This window comes from Triticum urartu, chromosome 7 (assembly GCF_003073215.2).
Source record: "Triticum urartu cultivar G1812 chromosome 7, Tu2.1, whole genome shotgun sequence".
Taxonomy (NCBI): domain Eukaryota; kingdom Viridiplantae; phylum Streptophyta; class Magnoliopsida; order Poales; family Poaceae; genus Triticum; species Triticum urartu.
The window spans coordinates 563144938-563172616 of NC_053028.1; positions in this window are offsets into that span (position 1 = coordinate 563144938).

Sequence of the window (27679 nt, forward strand, 5' to 3'; positions counted from 1 at the left end):
TGTGAATGGTCTTGTCATGAGTTCTTGAGAGAAGCCAGGATTTATGAAGATTTTTATTATTTGACTGAGAATGCAGGTCTCACCAACTTTCTCCACGATCAGCGTTAACAGTATCTCTTACTCACCAATATTTTTGTGCAAAATTTTCATTTCCATGCTAGGAGATCACCACCTTCTGTGGAATTTTATTTATATGATAAGCATAAGGAGATGTCACTTTATGATTTTTGCTGGGTTTGTAAGATACCACATCGTCATGATGTGGAGGGATTTATTGATATGATTGCTGTAGGGGAAACGAGGAAAGTTTTCGATGCACGAATCAATAGCATACATTTTCCCGTTCTACGTTACTTTGCAATATTTGCTAGTAGATGCTTAATTGGTCGCGGGAACTATGGAAATCTTAGTGCCCCTAATATTGTTATTTTGCGCCATGCTTTGTTTCATGATACCACTTTTAGTTTAGGCGCTATTGTTGCTAAACAGTTAAATCTGAACCGTACAAAGGGTCCCGTCTGGGGAGGCATCTTCGCCTCGTGCCTTGCTGCACACTTTAACATACCTATTAGGCACTATAAGAAAGAGGAAAAGTTGCTACCTCACGTTTTTCTAGATTATAAGAGTATGGTAGCACATGATTTTATTGTTAAGAATAAGAAGAAGATGCTTAACTATAGACTGATAAGAATTACTTTGAGACTATTACCTTGCCCGCTCCCTCTTTGTTCAACATATTCTCAGGCACGTACCTTGTTTTGTCGGAGGCTGTTTAGGCATACCAGAGCCTGTCATCAGCTCCAGAGCCGGAGCCACCACTTGATCCTCACTGTCAGTCTGTTTATCAGTGGGATCCGGAGAAGATCGCCAACCAGTGGCACCCCGAGGACCCTGCTTAGTACACCGGAGAGGGCAGCTTTTATCCATGGCCATAGACCAGCTTAGGCCGAATGCCTAAGCTTGGGGGAGTATGTATCTCTCACCGACATTACATTCATGTTCACACACTCATGCCAATTGTCGGTGCTCATACTTTTTCATTGTATCATCCATGCTAGTTTATTTTCTGTTTTAAGCTTTCTTCTTGTGTGTTTGAAAAACCCTTAAGAAAAAAAATTAGTTGTAGCTTTTAGCTAGTTTACTTTCCATGCCTGTAGCAGTAATAACTAAAAGAAAACCCAAAAAAGATTTATCATTCTTCTTTTGCTTGTTGGGAGCTTTCCCGTGTAAATAGTTTTATTTCCTTTCTTTTCATTGGGGGGTGAGAGGAGAAGACCACGATGAAAATGTTGAGTGGCTCTCTTATGCATTTTGTTGATCGAACAAAGAGCCCATATTACCTTGTCTTCTCCCTTGAATTGAATGCTTGCAGATTCCAGCTTAGTCCAATGCACGTGCACTATTATTATTCTTCACACTGTTCGGTTGTCTAAGTGAAAGGCAATAGTGACGATATATGATGAACTGATTGAGATGAGAAAAGTTGGTATGAACTCGACCTCTTTTTTTGTAAATATGATTAGTTCATCGTTCCTGATTCAGCCTATTATGAATGAAATATGTTTGTAATGACAATTAGAGATTATAGTTTCTCATGCCATGCTTAATTTGCTAGGAGTTTATAATGGTTTACCTTGCGTGCCAACATGCTATTAAAATGGTTGTGATGTGGTATGATAGGGTGGTATTCTCCTTTGAACGGTTTGAGTGGCTTGACTTGGCACATGTTCACTCATGTAGTTGAAACAAAATCAACATAGCCTCCATGATATTTATGTTCGTGGTGATTTATATCCTACTCATGCTTGCATTCAGTGTTGATTAATTTTAATGCATGTTCATGACTGTTGTCGCTCTCTAGCTGGTCGCTTCCCAGTCTCTTTCTAGCCTTCATTTGTATTAAGCGGGAATACTGCTTGTGCATCCAACTCCATAAACCCCAAAAGTTATTCCATATGAGTCCACCACCACCATACCTTCCTATATGCAGTATCTACCTGCCGTTCCAAGTAAATTTGTATGTTCCAAACTCTAAACCTTCAAATAAAAATTCTGTTTTGTATGCTCGAATAGCTCATGTATCAACTAGGGCTGTCTGTATCTTCCTTCTTAGGTGGGTTATTCTCAAGAGGAGTGGACTCCGCTCCTCACTCACGAGAAAATGGCTAGTCATCGGGATGCCCAGTCCCATGCTCAAATCAAATCAAAATAATTGCAAACAAAACTCCCCAGGATTATTGTTAGTTGGAGGCACCCGTTGTTTTGTGCAAGCCATGGATTGATGCTTGTTCGTGGTGGGGGAGTATAAACTTTACCATTCTTCTTGGGAACTATCTATAATGTGTGTAGCATGGAATATATCGAGATCTCTCGGTTGTTATGTTGACAATGAAAGTATACCGATCAAAATATTATTCATCTCTATTTCAAAATCAGCTCTGGCACCTCTACAAATCCCCGCTTCCCTCTGAGAAGGGCCTGTCTATTTACTTTTATGCTGAGTCATCATCCTCTTATTAAAAAGCACCAGTTGGAGAGCACCGCTGTCATTTGCATGTATTATTTTTAGTTTACATTGAGTATAACTTGACTGGATCTCCTTTACCATGAATTACAATTTCCAGTCAGCCCTTGATCTTCAGTGGTGCTCTGCATTTATGTTTTACGGTCTCAGAAAGGGCTAGCGAGATACCATCTTGTTATATCATATTATGATTGTTTTGAGAAAGTGTTGTCATCCAAGATTTATTATTATTGCTCGCTAATTGATTATGCCATTGATATGAGTAAACATGAGACTTAAATGTTATTGTGAATATGGTTATTTCATAATCTTTGCTGGAAACTTGAATGCTGGCTTTACATATTTACAACAACAAGAGCAAACAGAGTTTGTAAAAGTTTTTCTTTATCACTTTCAGTTTATCAACTGAATTCCTTGAGGACAAGCAAAGGTTTAAGCTTGGGGGAGTTGATACATCTCCAACGTATCTACTTCTCCAAACACTTTTGCCCTTGTTTTGGACTCTAACTTGCATGATTTGAATGGAACTAACCCGGACTGATGCTGTTTTCAGCAGAATTGCCATGGTGTTATTTTTGTGCAGAAATAAAATTTCTTGGAATGACCTGAAAATCAACGGAGAATATTTTTGGAATATATAAAAATACTGGTGAAAGAATCAAGGCCAGGGGGCCCACACCCTGACCACGAGGGTGGGGGCGCGCCCCCTGCCTCGTGCCCCTGGTGCTCCACCGACCTCAATTCCAACTCCATATATTCACGTTCGGGGAGAAAAAAACAGAGAGAAGGATTCATCGCATTTTAGGATATGGAGCCGCCACCAAGCCCTAATCTCTCTTGGGAGGGCTGATCCGGAGTTCGTTCGGGGCTCCCTAGAGGGGAATCCGTCGCCATCGTCATCATCAACCTTCCTCCATCACCAATTTCATGATGCTCACCGCCGTGCGTGAGTAATTCCATCGTAGGCTTGCTGGACGGTGATGGGTTGGATGAGATTTATCATGTAATCGAGTTAGTTTTGTTAGGGTTTGATCCCTAGTATCCATTATGTTCTAAGATTGATGTTGCTATGACTTTGCTATGCTTAATGCCTGTCACTAGTCCTGAATGCCATGATTTCAGATCTGAACCTATTATGTTTTCATGAATATATGTGAGTTCTTGATCCTATCTTGCTAGTCTATAGTCACCTATTATTTGTTATGATCCGTTAACCCCGAAGTGACAATAATCGGGATACTTACCGGTGATGACCGTAGTTTGAGGAGTTCATGTATTCACTAAGTGTTAATGCTTTGGTCCGGTACTCTATTAAAAGGAGGCCTTAATATCCTTTAGTTTCCAATAGGACCCTGCTGCCACGGGAGGGTAGGACAAAAGATGTCATGCAAGTTCTTTTCCATAAGCACGTATGACTATATTCGAAATACATGCCTACATTACATTGATGAACTGGAGCTAGTTCTGTGTCACCGCATGTTATAACTGTTGCATGAGGAATCGCATCCAAAATAATTATCCATCACTGGTCCATTGCCTACGAGCTTTTCACATATAGTTCTTCGTTTTTTACTTTTCTGTTGCTACTGTTATAATCACTATAAAACCAAAACTATTACTTTCGCTACCGTTATCACTACTATCATATTACTTTGCTACTAAATACTTTGCTGCAGATATTAAGTTTCCAGGTGTGGTTGAATGGAAAACTCAGCTGCTAATACTTGAGAATATTCTTTGGCTCCCCTTGTGTCGAATCAATAAATTTGGGTTGAATACTCTACCCTCGAAAACTGTTGCGATCCCCTATACTTGTGGGTTATTAGATATGTACATGTGATGTTACTCATACTACTAGTAACTAGCTATATTACTACTTTGCTCTCTTTCTTCATTTATTGCTTGCCACATCATCTACTTAATTTATCTAGATATGTGTGATGTTACTACCTATGTTACTCCCATTGTGGGTAGTCTCATACTATAGTAAGACTATATCCACAGTGGGAGTAACATAGGTAGTAACATCACACATATCCACTTTCCTCCATTTCTTCATTTATTGCTTGCCACATCATCTATTTTATCTAGATATGTGTGATCTTACTACATATGTTACTCCCACTATGGGTAGTCTGGATATAAGGAATACAATAATATATTTGTGCTTATTAGTTGGAGGAAAGAGAAGAGAAGCGGGCTCTTGGTTAGTAGAGCCAGCTACAACATGAGACCCAAGACACTTTGTGAGGATGTAAGGTGGGCCAACTATTGATAAACTAGTACGTATATAAAACCTATTATTGTACATGCCCGCTAAGAGGTTGGCTGTATATGACATGGAAACTTCTTATAGCCGACCCTTGGCTATATTATTAACCATGCATGCTCTTAGTGAGGTAGCTAGTATATCATAGACTACTAGCTAGTATCAAACTAGCCACAGTGGGAGTAACTTCAGCAGTAACACCGACTCCAACTCACCAAACTTGCTTATGTGGCAATAAGTTAATGAGGAGAGAGATAGTTTCAGTAACTTAGCTAGTTACTGTAGCATCACATGTCCCAATGCAATATGAGTCTGTAACCTAAGAAATGAAGCTTTGCATGACACTACACTTATGTTACTACCCACTATGAAGGTAGTAACATATATAGTCTAGGGATATGTGTATGTTACTAGTGTAGTACTCTCCATTGTGGCTAGTCTCATACTCCATCCTTTCCGGTTTAGGCTGGTTGTAATGGTGTTATCATAAGTGGTATCATGCATGCCAACTAGACTTTCTGGATGATGTGGCACACAAGAGAGGATGTGGTGTCATATCATGATACCGTGTCATATTAAATGTTGTACTACTACTTTGTGTGATGCATGACAATTAGTAAGGCAACCTAAGATGTTAACTTATGATACTATGCACTACGGAAGTAGTATCCTAGCTACACTATCATATATATGCATGCATGATACTACTAGTATATATATAATACTCCCCATTACAACCAGCCTTATAGGGCTCAATTCATAAATACGGTCATCTATGATATATACTCCCTTCATAAACTAATATAAGAGCGTTTAGGTAACTATTTAGTAATCTAAACGCTCTTATATTAGTTTACAGAGGGATCTAGTACTACTCTATGATACTATATATGCACTATGAAGGTATGTATGTAGTATCATACACTAGTATCATATGCATGATACTATATGATACTCCCCACTATATAAGGCTGGCCATAGTGGCCGATGATGTCATGCACTCGGAAATAGCAAGTATGATGATGTGGCAAAGAATTAAATATATATAAAGAGGGTTAGAGTAACATATAGTAGGTAGATACCGTATCATGTTAAATGCGATGCTAATTTGTGTCATGCATGGCAATAAATATGATCTATATATGATACTATACTCTATGTATTATACTATGCCCTATAATTCATTAAATGTAGTATCATACACTAGTATCATATGTACTGTATATTCATGGTACTAGTATATGACACTCTCCACTATACTCATGATTTCTTACCGTGGAAAAAAATTGGAGGTGAAATGATGAACTCATGTTTTCATTCGACGAAAAATATGGTGTTAGGTTATGTAAATGTTTTCAAAGAGCACACGGTTCGCTCACGAAAGCCGTGTGTCCACTAAACTGTGGCGGATGCACCCCCCCACCCCTCTGCCATGCGCGTGATCTAAGTCGTGCGTTCTGATTGGCCAAAACCCAAACCCCACGGGTCGTACGTCTGCACCGTTGGATTCTCCTTGATCGAACGGCGATCCTCATCCCTTTCGACAACACATGTACATGATTTCAAATAGCCCCTCCCCAGAAAATGTTTTCAAATAGCACACGGTTCACACACGTAAGCTGTGTGCCTACCAAACCGTGGTCGATGCCCCCATCGCTGCGCGCGCGATCTGAGTCATGCGTTCTGATTGGCCAGAACCCAAACCCCACAGATCGTACGTCTGCACCATTGGATGCTCCTAGATCGAACAACAATCCTCATCCCTTTTGACAGGAAATGCAGTCCGACTAGGAATTGATTTATATGCCAACATGCATGATAAATGCCAAAAGATGTCTTACACATAGCACACGAGACCGGAAATGCGCCAGCAAATCAAACCCATGGTAAAATTGTGATTGGTTTACGTGTGAAAATTTTAGAGGCGAAACGATTAACTCACGTCTTCATTTCAAAATTAGTACGTCTTCATTTCAAATGAAATTCTTCTGTTTGTGCACACGAGTGCTTAGAGGGAACCGTTTGCATAGGCCTTTCCGCGCGCACGGCAACCGGAGATATTTTTCACCCTTTTCACCTAGGCTGCCAACACCCACACAGTCCGCCCGCGTTTCACTCAACTAGTCCACCCAATCTCCTTTGCCAGCTCCCCCTCCCCCAGATCCACAACAGAACCTTCTTCGGCGCTGCCGTGCTCACCCCGGCCGTGTGCCCGCTCTTCGGCGTCAAGCCTACCTCCACTGTCGTTCCCAACATGCGGCGGCCCCCGCCTCGCCGTCTTTGTTTGCTCGCCAGCCACCCTCGAGCATATCGATGTAGTAACCCTTGCCTCTCCTATGGTCCGGCCGGGTTTGCATTAAGAATCCTGTTAGTTACTGCTCTCCATCACGGTGAGGCATATTTCCTTGCAATCTCTCTTCCAATTTCGTTCCATATGTTCCCAAATTGGCTATAAATAACAGAGAGCGTATAAATGTTCATTATCTACCTTCCTTACTACATATAAGCTGTATTTGTTCCAATAAGTTACTACCTATTTAGAGATCACGGGCGCCCGAGTCACACAAACTTAACAAATTAGCCGTACATTTTCTAAATTATTGCATGGCATGTTTAGAAAGCTTGATACCAAGTTGTTATTTTTATGCGTTTCCTCCTTTCCTGAGTTTCGCATGTGTTCTCTGTAGATGCCGAGCAGCAGCAACAACACTCATTCAGGCCATGTATCTTCATCTGATTCGGACAACCCTAGGTCTTCAACAGATTGTGAGGGATCAAGTAGTCTTGAACGGGATAGAGCTGCAGCAATTACCCTTCCGGTCAGGACACCGAGGAACGCTCCAAGGAAGCCTACACACTAGCCTAAAGGTGTATATGAAGTAACCGATATCGATTTAAAGTCTTGGGCTCCAACTAAACCAGATAAACGACGCATGAGGTTTAGGAGTGTGTGTGTGGATTTGTTGGCAGGGCAAGACTCAACATTAATCTGCTGGGGTTTCGGAAGGCAGACACAGAAACACGGCGAAGGATAGTCCGGGAGATCATGGATCACTTCAATGTTCCAGAGCAGTGGAGAATGCATGTGGAACACGCTGCACTGAAGAAGGATAGGGATGCTTGGAGAAACTAGAAGCACGTGCTGTAAAAGAAGTACTTGAGTGAAGGAAAGGACCCAATCCCCGCATACCCCCAAATTACAAAGGCAGACTGGGCAGAATTCAAAAGGGTCTGGGAAACTCCAGAGTTTGCTGCGAAGAGTTTCAAACAATCGGAACTTCAGAAGAAGAACATACACCCCCACTGTATGGATGTGGCAGGATACTACGACATGAAACTGATATGGGAACAGGAGGACAAAGAAGCAGTAGCGACGGGTGGGAATCTGGCCTTTAGTGAAATCAAGGGTGAACGCGCCAGAGACTACTTGCGGGCACGTGCAAAGAGGCGTGATGACGGAACTTATTACTTTGAAAACGCACGTGATGCCAAACTGTATGAAGTGATGGTAGAGGCTTCCAAGATCCCTGGAAGGTTCTACAGGAACTCACAGTCATGTGACATTCTATCCATTGCTCTGGACACAAAAGAGCCCCCTGGCCGTGCAAGGAGTATAGGTGTCAATGTCGCGCACAAGATGGCTTTCACACTCAGCAAAGAAGAGAGGCTCAGCATGAAAAAAGCAAGGAGTGAAATGAAGCAGAATGCATTGTTTGAAAATTGAAGAAGGAGATTTATCCAGCTGTTCGAAAGGATGTTGAGGAGTCAATGATGATGCAGAAGACTCTAACATTGACAGATAGCCAGCAGATGGGAGGAGAGGCGGGCATGGATGATGTTGCTTATTGCACGACAACACTGCACAAGAGTAGTTGTGCATCAACTGACCCAAGCGACACTGAGACTGCAGCTGCTCGTGATGATGCTATATCTGATCTATCTGGAATGAAAGTTAGACTGAAGAGCGTGCTTACACATTATGAAGGTACATTAAAATGTGCAACAACCTAGGTTTGCCCACCCTTCTTGGAAGATGGCCTCTTCTTGGACAATGTGCCATTGAAGCTGGGCTGTGTGAAGTGCTACGTGACTGAAGTAAAGCTTGGATTCAATGAATTTGCCCTGAAGAATGTCCTAGGAGACTTCAATGAGCAAAGGACCTTGGGAGAAACACTATTACATCACATCTAGTGGCCACGAAAGGAAATAGAGTTCATCGATGAGATTTCTGAAGCCCCGCGAAGAGCAACCACTGTCACCCCTCAACCGGTGATGCTCTCCTTGCCCCAGCAGCTCTCGCGGGCTGATGCATCAACCTGTGATTAGCTGGCCCAACTTTGTGGCGTACAGGCCATATCATCCTCCATCCCAAAGCAGCCAGTGGCAAGGCCTACAACTGCTGATGACGCACCACCGGTTCAGATGCCTGCCGCTGAAGTAGCGGGGGGAGACCCAGCTACAACACATGCTCAGCAGACCAACCTGGTGGAACAGACTGCTAAGTAGTCTGATGCTTCGGAACCTCCTGCTAAGCAGTCTGTAGGTCCAGAACTGACTGCTCATCAGTCGTAGGTCCGCAGGCACGTGATCAGCATACCAATGCGTCAGCACCTCCTGCTCAGCAAACCAACACGTTGGCACGACCTCCTCAGCACACCGACAAGTTGGCACCACCTGCGCAGAAACCCGACATAGCTTCAACGCATGGTTAGCAGTCCGATGCATGTGCTCCTACAGCCTAGTAGTCCGTCACAGCAGCACCTCCAGCTCAGCGGTCTGGCATAGATAAACCGTTTGCTAAGAAGTCCCTCCAAGCTTCACCGTCTGCTCGGCAGTCTACCTTGCAGGCAACCAGACGTTCTGCCAGAAATGCTTCAAGTACCAAGAAGGAAGTGGCCAAAAGGCCTACAACCACGACCATGAGGAAGCGCAGCGGGAGAGTGAAGAGGAAAGAGAATGATTGCCTCTTACTTAAAGCACTCATCGCATAGAACCAAATTAACAGCAGCTTGTTCGAATCAGGGAGTAATATTTTTCTGACGCCATGTATAATGAAGAAGTAGAATTGTTACTTGCTAAAAGGAAAGCAAACGTACTTGAAGCACGCAATTACGTCCATGGCCAGCCATTTCTTGTTGGCGAATACTTTGATGAGTGCAGCTCCAGTTGCCGCGAGTTACATGAATATTGCATGGATCAAATGTCAGCAGGTTATCATGCTTTGCTAGTCCACTACAATAGAGATCATTTCCGACACGATGCTGGTTCCATCAATGTGAGTTTCGAGGACTTACATCTCTTCTTCAACTTCAATGTGCTCGATGCCACTCTTGTTAGATTCCTGATTTTGTAAGTACTTAACAAACTCTGATCAACTTCTCCATACAATGCTGTAAATGATAAACAACTAACTGCATTTTATTCCTCTCACGGGATTAAACGCACGGAGAAGAATAAGGGAGAGTGTGTATTTTATAGATCCTGCATTAGCAAATGGCACAACATTAGATGGTAAGGACCGACGGGACTGGGCCGTTAACACGGTCCTCCATATCTTCGAAAACATGTCCCATGCACATTCATTTCTCTGGCCATATCATGAACGGTAAGTCAAGTAAACAACCACACATACACTTACTGTCTTTCAGATTTCGACATCATCCGTAAGTTCATGTCTTTCTTAATATGTAGCAATCACTGGATATTGGTATTCATTGTTCCAAACAAGAACACAGTTTACTACATCAATTCTATCAGAGAGTCAACAAACGCTTAGGATCTGACGCATGTTCAACAATTCTTTGATAGTTATTTAATTCTATGATGTTGAAATTAATTTGCATTCATATCTGATTCAATAATTGATGTTGTCAAAATTCATCATCATTTGCAGTGTGCTCGCATTGCGGAAAACTAAACCAGGGAACCTGTTCAAGACGAAACAACCCATGCAGCACGAGATCGTTTCTCCGGTAACACACCAAAATCCGTTATTTTTGGAAATTTATCCAATAGTCTGCAAATACCTTTCCGTATGCTAGTCAAATGTTCAAGCTTCTAAATAAACCTCTTTCTATTTTATCCAAAGAAAAAATAATACATCTAACACGGGTTAGGTTGTTCCTAACAGGACAAATACATGACTAATTTTGTACAAAAATTTCAGTGTCCTCAGCAAGAAGCAGGGACCAACCTTTGTGGATACTATGTTTGCAGACACATGATCTCCATCTGCAAATCTGCTGATAGTTGTGACGATCCTCGCGAATTAGTACCAATAAGTCTATCTTAATTAATATCTTCTACTCCACTCATATGGCACACTTTAATCTTAAAAATACTGCAACTCATCTTAAAACCGATGACCCCAGAACCGCTCCCGGCTGGTGAATTGCTGATGGTTCGGAGATTTATCAGCGACTTCTTCCTGGATCACTACATCAATCCCACTGGTGATAATGAAGATTTCAGCATGCCTTTTCCTGAAACATTGAGTAAGAGTTAGCCGCGAAACATATAACGCATGGATCCATTGTTTTCCATCTAATGAGGTCTTCGTATTTCGTACACTATGATTAATTATGTAATGCACATATGTGTGGACAAATCATTGGAATTTATCTACCATATGTTCAATTGTAATTGTTGCGAAATCTAATGAATGTTCTTCCTATGGACACTACTTGTTCAATTGAATATTGTGGCGAATTTGCTTTTTCCGTGCCGATTCAAAATGGGATATTTTTGTTTATTTGTTCAATTGAATATTGTGGCGAATTTGCTTTTTGTGTGCCGATTCAAAATGGGATATTTTTGTTTTAACCTGGCAATTGCTCCGCACACGGTTCAAATGAGTGTGTGCGATCCACATCGGAAAGCATACGTCAATGGTAGTGAAACCGTCGGTGATACATAGCAGATCGCAAATGATTTGCAGCGCTACTACGTGTGCATAGGTTCTCCGGAACCATTTGTGATATTGTGTTATCGCACACAAAAACTGGGAGTAAACCGTGCCCAATGCAAAATACAATCCCAGTCGTATTTTTTTCAGGAAACGTGTGGGATCCCAAACGAAAAGCACACATCACTCTTGCGGCAACCGTCGGTGATACCTAACAAATCACGAACGGTCTGCAGCACTTGTATGTGTGTGAAGGGGCTCCTGAACCGTTTGTGATAGAACATTATCGTAGACGGTAATTGTTGGAAAACGTGTGCGATGGAGTCTAGCATGTCAGACGGGTTACGCAGAAAACTCGTGTGTGATAGGGCACAAATCGCACACAGTTCATATGTTGGCCCGTGTGCCTTACATACTGTTTCCCAAACGGTTCGTTACGACAGATCGTATGGTTTCACTGCATCATTAGAAATGCTTAATCACCTATACCACATGTGCGAAATAATTTAGTGTGTGCTGCATCGCACGCAATTACATTTTGGAAGGCCTCTGGATCACTGTTCCATATCCCCGACGGTTTCTGGGTCGTGTGGGAAGGACCCCCTATCCCACACACTCACTTGGCGACGGTTCCGATGGCCGTCGTGGAAAGGGGTTAAAAACCATTTGTTTAGGACCGACGCGCACCAGTGCTTGGTCCTTTGTTAACTGGATGGATGAAGAATCGCATGGTAGGGCTCGGAGTGTTATCACCAAGCTCACAGAGGATAAGATAAAGCTAAAGAAGAAACTGGCTGATCTAGAATGTACAATCAGTATGATGAAGAAAGAAAGAATCAATCACAGGCAACAGATGAAAGGAAGAGACAAGAAGGAACTAGCATGTGTAGTTGTGGTTCTCGCATTAGCCATGTTCTATGCGTTGGTTGCAATGATGATTAGGGGTTTTGTTTTGACAGTATTGCTAAAGCACATCTAGATGTGCTCTAAGTAATGCACATCTAGGTCCTATGCCATTGATGTTACGCGAAGATTCGTGCAGATATTTTCCTTTGTCTTTTCTTCTTTTCCTTTGTAGTTTGATTATTACTGGCTTCATCAATAAGAAGAGCTCAATGTATTTCTTGCCAACTGTCCTATTCCATTTGTATCGATACCGGTGCATAATCCCAAAACTTGTTCCTTTTTTTTGTCCTGAAAAATGAAATCAGCCAACAGGAGTCCTATGCAACCCTGGGCATTTGGAGCAACTGGCTACAATTGCGGTTGATTATATCAGCGGTTAGATAATATGTCAACCCCCGATTCAATTGGCATTTCCTCTTCTCTACATACCCCGCTTAGGTATCCAGCATCTTCATCGTCCCCGATAGGCCACGCTACAAACTTGCACACACTCTGCAATCTCGCTTTATTGCGGTTTTTATACGACCGCAGCCATGTCGAGCGACAGCGAGGACGACTGTTTGGCCAGCAGTCTAGTGCTTGATGATAGGTCAACATCGGAATCATCCCGCTCGTCTTCCATGAGTCTGGCGTCGAGCCCAGACCTCGGCAGCATCCGGATCATGGAAGGGACGCCGCCTCCAGAGTCGTAAGACGACAACCAGACGGACGAGGATCCGTCGGAGGACGAAGAACAGGACGACGATGATGATGAGGAGGAATGGTCGAACGAGGAGGAGGAGGACAATGACAACAACGACGATGACGACGGCCGCGACAATGAAAAGCCAATGGTCAGCGGAAAGAAGCATCCTCGCCAAGACAATGTCGCGGGGCCATCCAACAACAACAACAAGAAGAAGAGGAAGGACTAAATTAAGCAGACTGTATATATCTCTGTTTCCGTTCGCTCATATTAATCTGTTATCTTTGTTTATCCTGTCAATCTCCTCGTAGGCGGTTAGTAATACATATGCGACATAGATCTTCTACATTATGGCCCACAGGTTGGTTTGTTGTACTGTGTGCCCTGACGAGCACACAATTCACAAAAAATGACCGTATGGGTTGTATATAATGATCGCACACAATTCTGATTACCAACCTGTTTGTCGGGTATCACACACATCTTGTTACATTGAATCGTTTGTGTTGACCTCGATCATCGCAAACGGTTCATCGGAGCAAAATATGTGCCATATATCGCACACACCTTGATCTAGCTGCCTGTTTCTGTTGCTCTATCTCATCGCAAATAGTTTGTATGGATCAACCGTATGCCCCGCATCGCACACGCAACTAAAATCTGAACCGTATTTGATGTTTCATTAATCGCAAACGTTTTGCATCTTTTTTGACGGTTTTTTACATCACCATTTTCGATTCATGCATCACACACAGTTTCGTCAAAGGGTCTTTGATCGTAGTGTCGCGTTAGCAGCATCCTACAGTAGTGAGATGTCATCCTCCATTGGTTGTATAAGATTTTACTCTTGAGGCAAGCCATGGAAACATACCTAACCCCACATAGAACTGTCACGTAGACCATGGTTTAGTACACAAAGTGTAATGGACAATGCTTACCATACCATGGGATGACTTGATCCCTTTTGGTACATCTTCTATGCTTTGCGTGTTGATCAACTAGATTCACACATTAACTTAGTATTAATCAATCTTGTATCATGTCTTCTACATGACCAATCTTTGGATAGTTCCTTGAATAGCACTTTGGTCATCACATAAACTCCTTGAAACCAACACATGGACTTCAAGAAACGCATATGGACAAATCATTCAAATATAGTTCAAGGCAACCATTAGTCCATAGAGATTGTCATCAATTACCAAAACCAAACATGGGGGCACCGCATGTTCTTTCAAATATGCAACATGGTCTCAACTTATTCAACAAATGATTCTGCCACCCGTGACCGTTGGATTGACATCCAACGTCTGTCGTGTTTCTTCAATCTCTTCTTCCTTCAGTTGCCAAAACCAAACCAATGCCGATGGGATCGCCTGCCCCCACCTCCCACGGCTGGCTGTGCTGCCACGCATGCGTCGCCTCTGTCGGATGTGGGGTTCCGGCAAACCCTTAAGTTTGAACACTAGGGTGCGCGTGAATTCTTTCCCTCCTACCGATCTACGCCCTAGCTCGCTAAGATCTCGCGGACGAACTCGACAAACTCGCAACACAGAAAAACACAGGATTTATACTGGTTCATGCCACCATTGTGGAGTAACACCCTACTCTAGTGTGGTGGTGGTGGATTGCCTCTTGGGCTGATGATGAACAATACAAGGGGAAGAACAACCTCCTGAGGTTGAGGTGTTCTTGTGCGTGGCTAACTTGTGTGGGTGAGAGAGCGATCTAAGATGCCGTCTCTTTGCCCCCCTTTTCTATGGTGGTGGCTAGCCCTAATTATAGAGGCCCTGGTCCTCGTCCCAAATATTGAGCGGGAAGGGAGCCAACAACGGCGGGCTAATTTGAAGAGGGACAGCTAGTACAAGCTATCCTGACAAAATGTGGTCTGTGCCTGCGAAAGGCTCTGGTGGTGACGCTGTCTTGTGCTCCACGAGGACCTCCGTCTTGCCGTCCTTCTAGACTTGGTCTTGTCGCGCCAAAATAGCAACCTTTGCCTGATGCCTCAGTACTCCTCGCCTACGCTAGTTTCCTTAGCACCAAAGAGGAAACAAGGACGCTGAGCGTGCTGGCGCCCGCCTGGTGTCGATCGTCATGGCTCACGTCACGAGAGCCTCGTGAGGTTCGCCTCGCCTTGATATCTCTGCTCCTCGTGAGCCTACCTGACTAGGCCGCTCCCGAGGAGGTCTCGTGTCATCCTCCTCGCGAGCCTTGGCCCCTTGAGAGGGTCTTGGATGCCTTGTTGATGAAGATGGGCCGTACGGCCTGCTAGCTTAGCCACGCAGCGGGCCACAGGCAGGCAAGTCTGGGACCCCCATTTCCAGGATGCCGACAGTAGCCCCCGGGCCCAAGGTGCGCTCGGGCATGGCTTCACGGCGAAGCCAAGGGCCAAGCACGGAGCACCGCGGACCCCCAAAGCCTGCGGCCTTGGTTGACGCGTGGCGGTTGATTGGTCACGGGCGCCTCCGCTTCCCCACGCTGCCTCGGCGACTGCACGACTTGACGAGTCCCTGCGACATGCAAGGGAAATCATCATTACCTGCGGTCGTGGGAGGTACCGGTTGGCCTTCTCTTGCTATAAATGGGGAGGGGGCGGAGCCCCCGTCGCCCATCTCTTCCTCGCTTGCTGCTTCTTCTTCCTCGCTCCACTCCTAGCTTCTTATTCCTTGCTTCATTGCTCGTTGTGCCACCAATGGCGCCACGAAGGAAGTTCTCTGCCGTCAAGAAGGGAAATGCCCCTCACGAGGGACCCGGCTCGCCGGCGCCCAAGCGCGGACATGGCCGTCCGTGCAAGCATACCACATCCCTATCGCGGCCCACTGTCGGAGTGGTGCCACGGCACAGGGAGTGGGTCATCCCAGCCACGACGATCCAACTGATGAGGGGAGGCGCGCTTTGGTGGCGCCCCCCCCCGTCCGCGCTTCCACATGGTGGAACTGTCGCCGGAGTTTGTCGTCTGGTCATAGAACCCGGCCGGCAACTGGATCCAACTTCCGTGCTTCTTCGCCAATGAGCTGCCGGCCTCGGGTCCAGGCGGACTCGGGCTGCAGGCGGATGGTTGCTGCAGCAAGGCCTCTTGGGTTGTAGTCGCGACTTCCGCCGCGGGAAACATAGCCCTGGCCCGCGGTTGGCAGACGTTCGCCCGCGCGCGCGGCTTGGGTCGGCGATGCGCCCTCCACTTCAAGTACGACGGCGAATTAACCCTCTTCGTGAGGGTGTTTGGGGAAGATGGTCGCCGCGCCGGGTGCTGCCCCGAGGCGAATGATGGTGAGGAGGTGCTCGGTCTCGGTGACGATCGCGACGAGGATGGGGCGAGCCTGCCCTCGACGGCGGCTGTGTCTTGTCCCGCTACGGCGGCTCTTCCTCCAGTGACAGCTCCAGCAGAAGTGGCCACGACCAGCCGCCGCGCCACCACTCCCGATTTGGAGGCAGCGGTGGGTCATCCCATCACCGCGCCTCCGTGAAGCGTGAAGAAGGATCTGGCTAGGTTCGGGGTGCCGCTAGGGGCCTGCCTCCGCAGATTGTTGTAACACTGCTTTTGTTTTACTCTTTTTCCTACATCAAGAATGTAACCAGTTTGGGCCCAGGGGGGCGTGTATCGAACTATGGTTCCTCGATTGTGGCACCGTGCATGTTGTGTCGTTATTTCGTTCAAAGATGACTTAACCTGGTATATCCGGGATGCCCTCTTCCTCACGAGGTGCTCATTTCCTTGTGCCCATCTTGCCTTGGTGGCCTGCACCTGCTGGGGAACTGCGAAAGCTCGTTAGGAAGTGCATTAAAAGATTTGCCGTTCGCCCTGGTCCTGGCCTGTCGCCTTGTATCGTGGTACCCGAGGGGCACGGACTAGGAGAGGCACGCCAACTTTTGGGCTCGAACGAGGGTGGCTCGCGAGAAGGAAGAGAAGGGACAAAATGCTCATGAGGGCACCTGCCCAGCCCCCTCGTGAGGCATGCGAGAGAGAGAACACGAGCTAACCCGAGCCGGAAAAATGCAGCGAGAACGAGAGGGTCGACTCAGCAAGGAATGCCAAAAGCAAATTTCGATTAAGGAAAAGGGAGCCAAATATGGAAAGCAAATGAAAAGCCACGTCCGGCACCTAATCTAGTCTTCAAGTCTTCTCACCAGCGCGGAGCTAAGTGCTGTCCACTAGGCGTGGGCGGGAGCCCCAGGGCCTGAGGCCAGCACCCCGAGACTCCGGGGCGTGTACAACCCCAACTCATTATTACGTGAGAGTGTCACGGGCGGCGATTCTTCACAGGCACTGGGCCTTCTTCACAAGCTCTGGGCCTTTCTTCTCAGGCTCTGGGCCTTGCTTCTCAGGCTCTGGACCTTGCTTCTCAGGCTTTGGGCCTTGCTTCTCAGGATCTGGGCCTTGCTTTATGGGTAAAACCTCCGGAGGTGCGGGATGTTCCAGGCGTTTTGGACCGGTACTCCGTCTTGTGTCTCCAGGCGCACAGTGCCAGGCCTGGAGATGTGGACGACCTTGAACGGGCCCTCCCTCATTGGTGAAAGCTTATGCAGCCCTTCCCTGGAGAGGACCCGCCCCAGGACTAGGTATCCCGTCTCTAGTGTCCTGGAGCGGATGTTGCGGCAGTGGTATCACCGCAGTGCTTGCTGGTACCTCGCCGCCCGCAGCGCAGCTCCGCGGCAATGTTCCTCCACTAACACGAGGTCCATCCCCCACATGGCGTCCTGCTGCATTTCGTCGAATGCCAGGACCCATGCGGAATGATGCTTGAGCTCGTGAGGGAGGACCGCTTCGGCTCCGTAGACGAGGAAGAATGGAGTCTCTCCCGTTGGCTTGGTGGCGGTGGTCCGGATGGACCACAGTACGGACTGGAGCTCGTCGTGCCAGCCCCTGCGACAGGCCTCCAGCTTCTTCTTGAAGGTCCTGGTCTTGAGGCCCCTCAGGACCTCCGTGTTAGAATGTTCGGCCTTACCATTGCTCTTGGGGTGGGCGACCGAAGCGTAGCAGATATGCGTTCCAAGGTTAGCACAGTAGGTTTTGAAGAGGTTGCTAGTGAACCGCAAACCATTATCTATGATGATGCAGTTGGGGACCCCGAAGCGGCTCATGAGGCCCTTGATGAACTTGACGGCAGAGCCGGATGGGATGGTACGGACGGCTTCCACTTCCGCCCACTTGGTGAACTTGTCGATGACGACGTAGAGGTAATGGTAGCCCCCTGGCACCCGAGGGAACGGGCCAAGGATATCCAGCCCCCAGACCGCGAACGGCCATGTGAGCGGGATAGTTTGAAGGCCCTGACCTGGTTGATGGGTTTGCTTGGCGTGGAATTGGCAGGCTTCGCAAGACTTCACCAGCTCGGCTGCGTCGTTGAGTGCCGTAGGCCAGTAGAATCCACTGCGGAACACCTTGCCGACGAGGGTCCATGATGACGAGTGGTGTCCGCAGTCCCCACCGTGTATGTCAATCAGCAACTCCCTTCCTTGGTCGCTGGATATGCAGCGCAGTGTGACATCGTTCGCACTACAAAAAAATACACTTCCATGATGATACGTGTTTGTCACAGTAGGTTGCTTTTTTGTCATGCATGTACATCCATGACAAATTTATGAGAGAATCAAGATAGTCATAGCTATGTTGTCGTAGAAGTGTTCCATGACATTACCAAAATTATCATCACGGAAGTGTCCACTTCCATGACGATAAATCGCGCGTCACAGAAGTGCTTTCGTCAAGGGTGACCGACACATGGCATCCACCGTAATGGAACGCCGTTAAGCTATCGGGTCGGGTTTTGGATCCGATAACCCATTAACAGCCCCGACCAATGGGGATTTTCCACGTGTAAAATCATCATTGGCTAGAGGAAACACGTGTCGGCTCATCGTCGGGACAGATGTCATCCACTTACTGGACAGAAGGCGCCTATGATACGTCGACACGTGGCACAGCCCAACAAGTTTAAATGGGCCGGCCCAACTAAAGGCCCACAAGATTTTGTGGCCATAATGGGCCGGCCCAGCTAAAGGCCCACGAGATTTTGCGGACCATAATGGGCTGGCCCAGCTAAAGGCCCACAAGATTTCGCGGGCCATAATGGACCGGCCCAGGTAAAGGCCCACAAGATTTTCGTGTGCCATAGTAGGCCGGCCCAGGTAAAGGCCCACGGCAACTCTAGCCCATAATGAACACTAATTTTGTTTATACCCGTTAACGGCCCATGAATTACATGGGCCGTTTCCAGCCCGTGTTAGCTTTCGGCCTATTGACGACCCATACGTTCTTGGGCTCCTTTTCGGCCCTCGATTACTTCCGGTCCGTTACTGGTCTGTTCCCCTAATGGGCCAAATTTGGCCCATGGCAAGAGTCGGCCCATTACTGGCCTGTTCCACTAATGGGCCAAATTCGGCCCATGGCAAGAGTCGGCCTGTTACTGGCCTGTTACACTAATGGGCCAAATTCGGCCCATGGCAAGAGTCGGCCCGTTTCTAGCCTGTTAACCCGTTGCACCGTTTCCAGCTCGTCCTATATTCTGGCCCATTAACGACCCGTTATGCCTGTGACAGAATTATTCCTTTGCTGTCCTACGGCCTGTTAACGGCCTGTTATCATGCTGGGCCGATACCAATTACGCCCGATTATGGCCCATGTAGACCCATTTATCCGACGGCCCGAGGCCCACCGATTACAGGCCCATTTATCGATGGCCCGTAGGAGACCCATGGATCCTACGCCCCGTATATGGCCCATGGTAGTTGCGGCCACTAGCAAACCACGGAAAAAGAAGACTAGGAAATAGATAAGGCTGAAACTAACGCTAGGCTATTAAGGTGATTGCACAGATTACATCCACTCGGCATCAAAGATCGCCACCAGTGCAAATATAGGGAACACCCTACACTATACAAAAATGGCTTGCTGTTTTCTTCAGGCGATGGCTGCACGTTAAGAATAAATTTTGTATCGCACCAAAACAAATTACAACTATATAACAAAAGGAAGGTTGGCATAAAACTTAACAACCTAGCAGATAAATGCACCACCAGAAGTTCAGAAGCTCAGTTCATTTGACCTGACTGTTATGCCTTCATTTCCCCTAGGCTCCTGAAAAACATAGCAAATGTCTGATAGTCTGGTTTCAAAACCATGCATATCTTGACGACATTGAGCAATGTTTCTCCTTGTTTCACAAAGGGTCTCTGTTAGGGAATGGACTTGTGTCTGGAGCGCAGATACAACATTGCTTTGAGCTTTCATATCTTGATCATGAGGCAGTTTGGACAATATTGCCTTAACAACCAACCCAGTATTACGCAGGAACGTGCTTTTGGCACTATTAGTGGACATGTACTGACCCACTGCAGCAAGAGCTGACATTGCGGTTATAGTTGCCTCGCCACCTTCAGAAGGTGGCGGTTCCACCATTTTTTCCATAGCTTGCTGAAAAGTTGAGGTTTTACATTAGTAGTACCAGAACAGAAGATATTAAGGAGGCAGCAAAACCAAACAAAATAGCTTTGGTCTATATACAGAACTTATTCTGGTGAACCCATGTAAAATATTAGTTGTATTTTATTGCAAAGTACATAATAAAACCAGGTTCCAAACATATGACCATGTACCATCGCTAATGTATTGTCCATTTCTTCACATTGTATTGAGGGCTAAGGATAAAGAGATGAAGTTTATAATACGGTAAGCATAGTATGACGTCATTCATATCACAAAACAATTGAGAACAGACAAACATGCAATTGTAACTTTGTGTGGGCAAGTCCAGCACGGAACTAGATTATGGGTCAAGATCAAAGGAACATCACTCCTCTCTTTTAAACCTTGTAAGGTGCAATGATACGCTAAGACAATTGTGTATAAAATTGAAAAGAGTAATAGACATTGGATGCAAACCATGCAGTTCAAGGCACAAGTCAGAGTAAATAGTAGTTAAAAGGCATGAGGATTAAGGACTTACAACAGCGGCTTTGACTAGTGTAGTCACGCCCTTCTTCTTGCTGGTGTGACAGTCCTTGAAGATTTCCATAGCATTTGGTTCAGGTACTTTTTGGTCCTTGCGGGCTTTCCTCTGCATTTGGAACAAGTCAATATAGATCTGATAATATGGTACAGCGAAAAGAGTGAAACAGCAGCTAATTACAAGAGCCTCGCAATGTGCAATATAGCTACAAGATCCTGTCGTCTGTTGGAATTTCACTTTCATACGGTCGGCCTTGTTCTTTGAACAGTTCACCTACAAGAAGATAGATTTGTGTGGCACATGCGTAAATAGGACTTCAACATGTGATCTGATGACATATATATAATGTACCTGATACTTCGGATCGGACCAGTGTTTAACGAGGCCTCTCCAATCTTCATCAGATATATTTTCCATTGGAGATGTTTGGGCAAGTTCACTATTAGCCTTGCCTTCAAAGTGAGTTTTCCTCAAGCTATACCGATACTGTCGCAGAGCAGACTTGAAAACATGGGTGCAAGCTTGTCTGGTTGCATCATCTTGGCTATCCAACTTGAACCTCATTTGTTGAAAATTATGGGAGTCTCATTATCAGCAACCTAGAAAGTATTGGACAGAGCAAGACGATATTACTAGTTTCCATACATAACCATACTTATAGATAAATGGTCGAGGAAGATGTTGAACTGGGTTTTGTCTTTATCATTCCTGTACTGAATCCATGTTGGGATGATACGTACATGACACCTAATAGCAACCACTGCCTCTGATACTAACTTAGCTGACTCTGTAGCATCACGTGGCCTTTTTAAACCTGCCTCAAAATGGATCTCCATTCTTCCTCCTCTAGATTTAGTTAACCTATCGAGCATTATCCCTGATGTTTGTTTCCTCTTGCGCCTAGGTGCTAGTCCAACAACAAACATAGGAAGTGTTAGTGTACATCAAACTATGAGACTACATATAAAGAAGCATGCAACTGTAACTTGACTCCAGCAACTACCTTCTTGCTGTTGAAGCTCACAAGGTTCATCTGATATTGCCAACTCGTCTTGTGTCAAGAGTGCTTGGGAAGTAGTGTTAGGTGGCAAGGGAGCTTGGGAACGTGCTGCTAGCCCAGTTGACGCACGAGTACGTCGTGCAGCTGGTAGTACTGTGGTAGGTGTTGCAAGAACTAGGGTTGTCTCTGCTTGTTTGGTGGCAGCTATTTGTTTCTGTTTGTCTTTTTTTGCAACTCGTGTAGCATGGGATGCCGTGTTTGTTGAATTTTCTGCTAGACTTTGACCTTCTATTGCACCATCAGTACCAGCAGAATCTGCAGGATTCATCCGCTTCTCATTCCGTGCCATTCTGTGTTTCTTCCTCTTTCTCTGTGCCATGTTAAGTCAAGCCGACAAGAAAAACGAATAACAATTTAGTTCTTCAGAACAAATTGATGCGTGATGCAGACGAACTAAACTTTGATGTTAGACAACCACATGATAGGAGGATGTAATATGTATGAAAAACAGGACGGAAGAGATAACCAGAACTATGATGTGTAAACTAAGAAGAAGACATTTCACCAAATTAGAAGCAATGCAATGGAAGGTAGACACCATATGAAAGATGCTACAAATATCGCTCTGCCAAGTTAACAGTGTCTCATCATAAATGGCGTTTAAACATATGTGAAGCAGTATAAGAAATAAATCATATGCAAGATGCAAACAACATCACACTACCATGTTAGAGGTCTCTCGTCATTAGTGCCATTGCATATTCACAGCATTGCATATTCACAGCTTATGATGTGTAAACTAAGGAGAAGGCATTTCATCAAATTAGAAGCAATGAAAGCTATACACCATATGAAAGATGCAATGAATATCACTCTACCAAGTTAAAACTGTCTCGTCATAAGTGCCATTTCAACAAATTAGTAATACAAGCTAGAAAAGAATGTGAGATGTAACCTATATCACACTCCAAAGTCAAACGTGTCTTATGATAAGTGATTGTTGCAGGTTACACAACAGTAGTAATTTGATGTAAGAACATGGTGTGATAGACATATATTGTATGTTCTAGAAACAAGAACACGTGTCTTATTCAAGTATAATGTGTAAAGTAAGCAGATGGAATTCAACAAAATTAGAAGCAATACAAGCTAGACATCAAACATAACATGCAACCACATATAACAGTGCCAAGTTAGAGGGAGCACCGGTGATGCTGCACTAGGGGAGACGTGCTCATCATAAACACATCTTTGTTGAGTGTCTATGCATGTGTTGTCTTGGAAATCATCTTGGGGGTGTGGAGGAGTAGAAACTGTAGAGGCCCTCCGTTCGGAAGGAGCACCTTTATCTGCTGCCTTGCTAACTTCCTTCTGCTTTATTGATTTTGAATTGTCAAGTAAAACCGACAAGAAAAAGCAATAAAATTCTCTCTTCAGAACTCATTCATGCATGATACTGACAATCACTACTTTGTTGTAAGGCAAACACATGATACCAGGATGGAATATGTACGAAAAACAGGACGGCATGGCATGTTCACAACTGTTTGTGTAAACTAAGCAGAAACCATTCCAGCCAATAAGAAGCAATGCAAGCTAGACACCACATGAAAGATGCAACCAATATGACTCTGCCAAGTTAAAAGCGTCCCATCATAAATGGAATTTCAACAAATTAGAAGCAGCGCATGCTATAAATCATATGAAAGATGCAACTAATATCGCACTGCATATACTAAAGGTGTCTCATCATGTTGATTGATGCGGGATACAAAAAAACAATAGTTTTATGTAAGGACATGCTTAATAGACAGATGTACTATGTACTAAATACAGGAAGGCATGTCACATTAACAGGTATAATGTATAAGCTAAGCAGACTAGCACATGCAGTTTAACAAGATTGGAAGAATTACAATCTAGACACCATATGCAACATGCAACCACATATCACGTTGCCAAGTTAGAGCAAGCACCTGCGATGCTAGTGTAGGGGAAATACTATAATCAACTACAGAGCTATGTTCACTATCTTCATCTAGCATTTCTATTTCTTGAGAATCATGTCGGGAGGCTGACGATGCATTCTTTAAATGAGGAGTAGTCCCCTTGCCTGCCTGCCTCGTCATAAGTGATTGATGAGGGATACACAAGAACATTAGTTTGATGTAAGAACATGGTTAATACACAGATGTACTAGTTTGTACCAAAAACAGAAAGGCATGTCATATTCAAAGGTATAATGTGTAAGCTAAGCAGATGCAATTTAACCAAATTGGAAGCAATACAAGCTAGACATCCGGCTGGAGTGGTGAGCATGATCATCTAGGACCTGAGAGCCTGGTGGGAGGCGGGCTGCTTCGCCACCATCGCAGCTTTTCAGTTGGCTTCAAGGTGATGCCTATCTTTGCTGGGCTTGTCACTGGCTTGGCCAGTGCCCTGACTAGCTATTTGTCTTCTGGTGCTCACGGGATGGTGGTTTATGTAAAAAATATCTTTCCTTATCTTACCGACTTCGGCCTTTCGAATAAAAGCTAGACACCATATGGAACATGCAACCACATATGACACCGTGAAGTTAAAGCAAGCACCTGGGATGGTGGTTCATTGCGAGCGAGGTCATCAACTCCAGAGCTACGTTTACCGTCTCCATCTGCTGACACTGCACCCATTATAGCGCTGAAACGTGTCCTGCCTACCCGCACACCAAACTGGAGCAACTTCTCTCTTTTCTTTTTGGCTTCTCTCATGGCAGCAGAGTCTGAAATACCCTTGCATAAAAACACAACAATCAGAGTAAGGGTGAAGTGTGTGCAGAACTAGTGCACTGTAAAAGTAGCAGATAGCAGGTGGCTGAAAAATAAATGACAGGAGACATATGATACCTCTACAACATTGCATGGCAAACAAAATTAGATTCTACTCTGTATGATTTTGTAATATATGAGCACAGGAAATGCAGGTACTCCTTCAGCACACCACCACATGTGGTCATATCTAAGATAATAGTCGACTGAAAATAAATAGGTCAGTCGATTTTTTTAATGAACCTCCGATCTATAAGGAACGGGCAGATGGCCTTCGTCTACCTCCCGCTAGTCACTGTTGACGATCTTTCTCGAACCGCCAGCGACCACCGGCCTAGACCCCTGCCTCAGCCGCCCCGCCCTCCCATCGACCTCACACCACCACCGTGCTTGGCAGCGCCCCAGGCCATCCCTTTAATCCCGGCCGACCACCAGATCGAGCGCCAGTAGCTCTAGGTCGCACACGCCCCTAAGATAAACACCAAGGCGCTACTTTCCCGGCGTAATAGGCATACTAGCGCCTGTTACGCAGGGGAATGCTTTCGTTAATTGGGAATCAAGTGGCCAGAAATTGAAATTCAGGGGGGCGACAGACCTCTAGCTAAGGTGAAATAGTATATGAGGAGAAACCTTGTGCATCGCGAGTTACTAGGAACATCTAGTATCAAGAAGAAGCGGTCAACTAGTGTCTTCTGTGGGATGAATACCGTGCAAGAAGAGATGTAAGATTTGCACAAATAAGGGAAGAGGAGTACCTTTTTCGGTTGCCGGTGTGGTCACCTCCACAAGTCGCACCGATTTTCTTCTTTTTACCGGGGAAACCGATGTTCTGGAGGGTGCAGGCTTGGACGAACCCATGGCCAAATTTATTGCCGTGGCCGTATGTTGGCGGAGGGGAAGCAGATCCGAGGAGGCGAAGGACGGCGTAGCAGGAACAGCTCCGGTGTGGTGGAGGGTGGCGAAGTTGGAGCGGCAGCATTGAGGCGCAGGACGGCGTGGTTGAACTGGCTCGGGTACGGATAGCTCGGCCTCGGCTTCAACTACTAGCCGTGGAGGGCATTGCAGTTGAGGTTGCGGTGGACGACGACGTCGGGGTATCGGCTCCGGCGTGATGGAGGAGAGCGGCGGTTGATGGGTGGGATGGGGTGGTGGACGGAGGATGCCAGGTTTTCGCGGCTGGTGGAGAGGTAGTTTTGGCACCCACGGAGTACGAATTGGGAATCAGACGGGAAGGGGGGAACCATGTTTCGGTTTGGGACTCACTTGCTTTTTTGCTTTTTTGAACCTACTGTGGGTCGGGGTAGGATGGTAATCCCAGGTGTCCCAAATAGTGCGCGGGAGCGATTTCGGCCGCGCGCATGTGTGCTTAGGCAGCCATTGTGTATGAATGTTTTTCGGAAGCGGTTGTGTGGCGTCTAGATGAAGCTACAAACCTACCCCGGTTTAGACCTTTGGACGTCAGGCCGGTAGGTTTCACGGGTCGGAGTTATTAGAAAAGTAATTTCCTTGTACTACCAAACATTGGTCTCAGGCGGTTTCGGGCGAGTAGAGGCTCTTTTGGCGCTTCGTTCGAAATTTTGAAACACAAGCATTCATGTTTAGAGTACTCTTGAACTATGAGGATTGACCTAAATATATAATGTTATATTTGACCTTGTATGTTTGAAAACCTCATTAAATTATCTGCTTCTTTTTGAAATTTTGACACTTGCAAATCCTATAACTACGATTATTTTGGAATGGAGGAGCTAAATTTGAATCTATTTTGTACACGACTACATATGCTATTATGTACAAAATCAGAGCAAAGATTGGTGCCCCCCTAATTTAGGTATGGTTTACAAATGCCATGATATCAAATTCAAATAATTGAATGGACTTCATGTTGAGTTCGATTTTTTTAAACCACCTTAAGTTGAATTCAAATGTATGCTAGTTCATAGGTAGTAGCTATTTATAATGTCCATTGTGTAACTTTCGTATGTATAATGTGCTTTACACACACAACATGAACTATACTCACGTTTGTATTCGATTGCTAAAGCGATGCATTGTCTGGAGTTCAAAATACTAACTATGTGGATCAATTGTGTCGAATAATAACATAGACATGCTCAAATTCGATAGAATCTAGATGTCTGATGGATCAATGACCGCTCCTTACACGAATTGCAAATATCATGATCCCATCCTAATATTTGGATACAATTTATATCTTTAATCAATGTGTAGAGCAGTATTTTACGTGTAGTTTCACTCTCCATCGGTGGTCTCTCACACATGCTCAAACACTCTCTCCCGAGGTGTCTTTCTCGCACACATGCTCTAGATATAAACCTCCCTCCCTCTCGTAACCATTTGCAACTGTTTTCACTAACCTTTATCACAAGCACTCTTCCTCTCGCAAACATACATATGCACAATCCTCATCGACCCTTTCTATATATATGGACCTGCCTACGTGTCTCATGTACGCACATTATCTTTACGCCTATCTCTCACGCATTGTCCCACACCTCTCTTCCTAATCGACGAGTACGATTCTAGCAGAGCAATCTATAGGATGCCCCTTAAAGTTAGGTTGGATGAATAGTAATATCAGAGATAAAGGGGTTACCTTAGTCCGAGAACCTAGGGT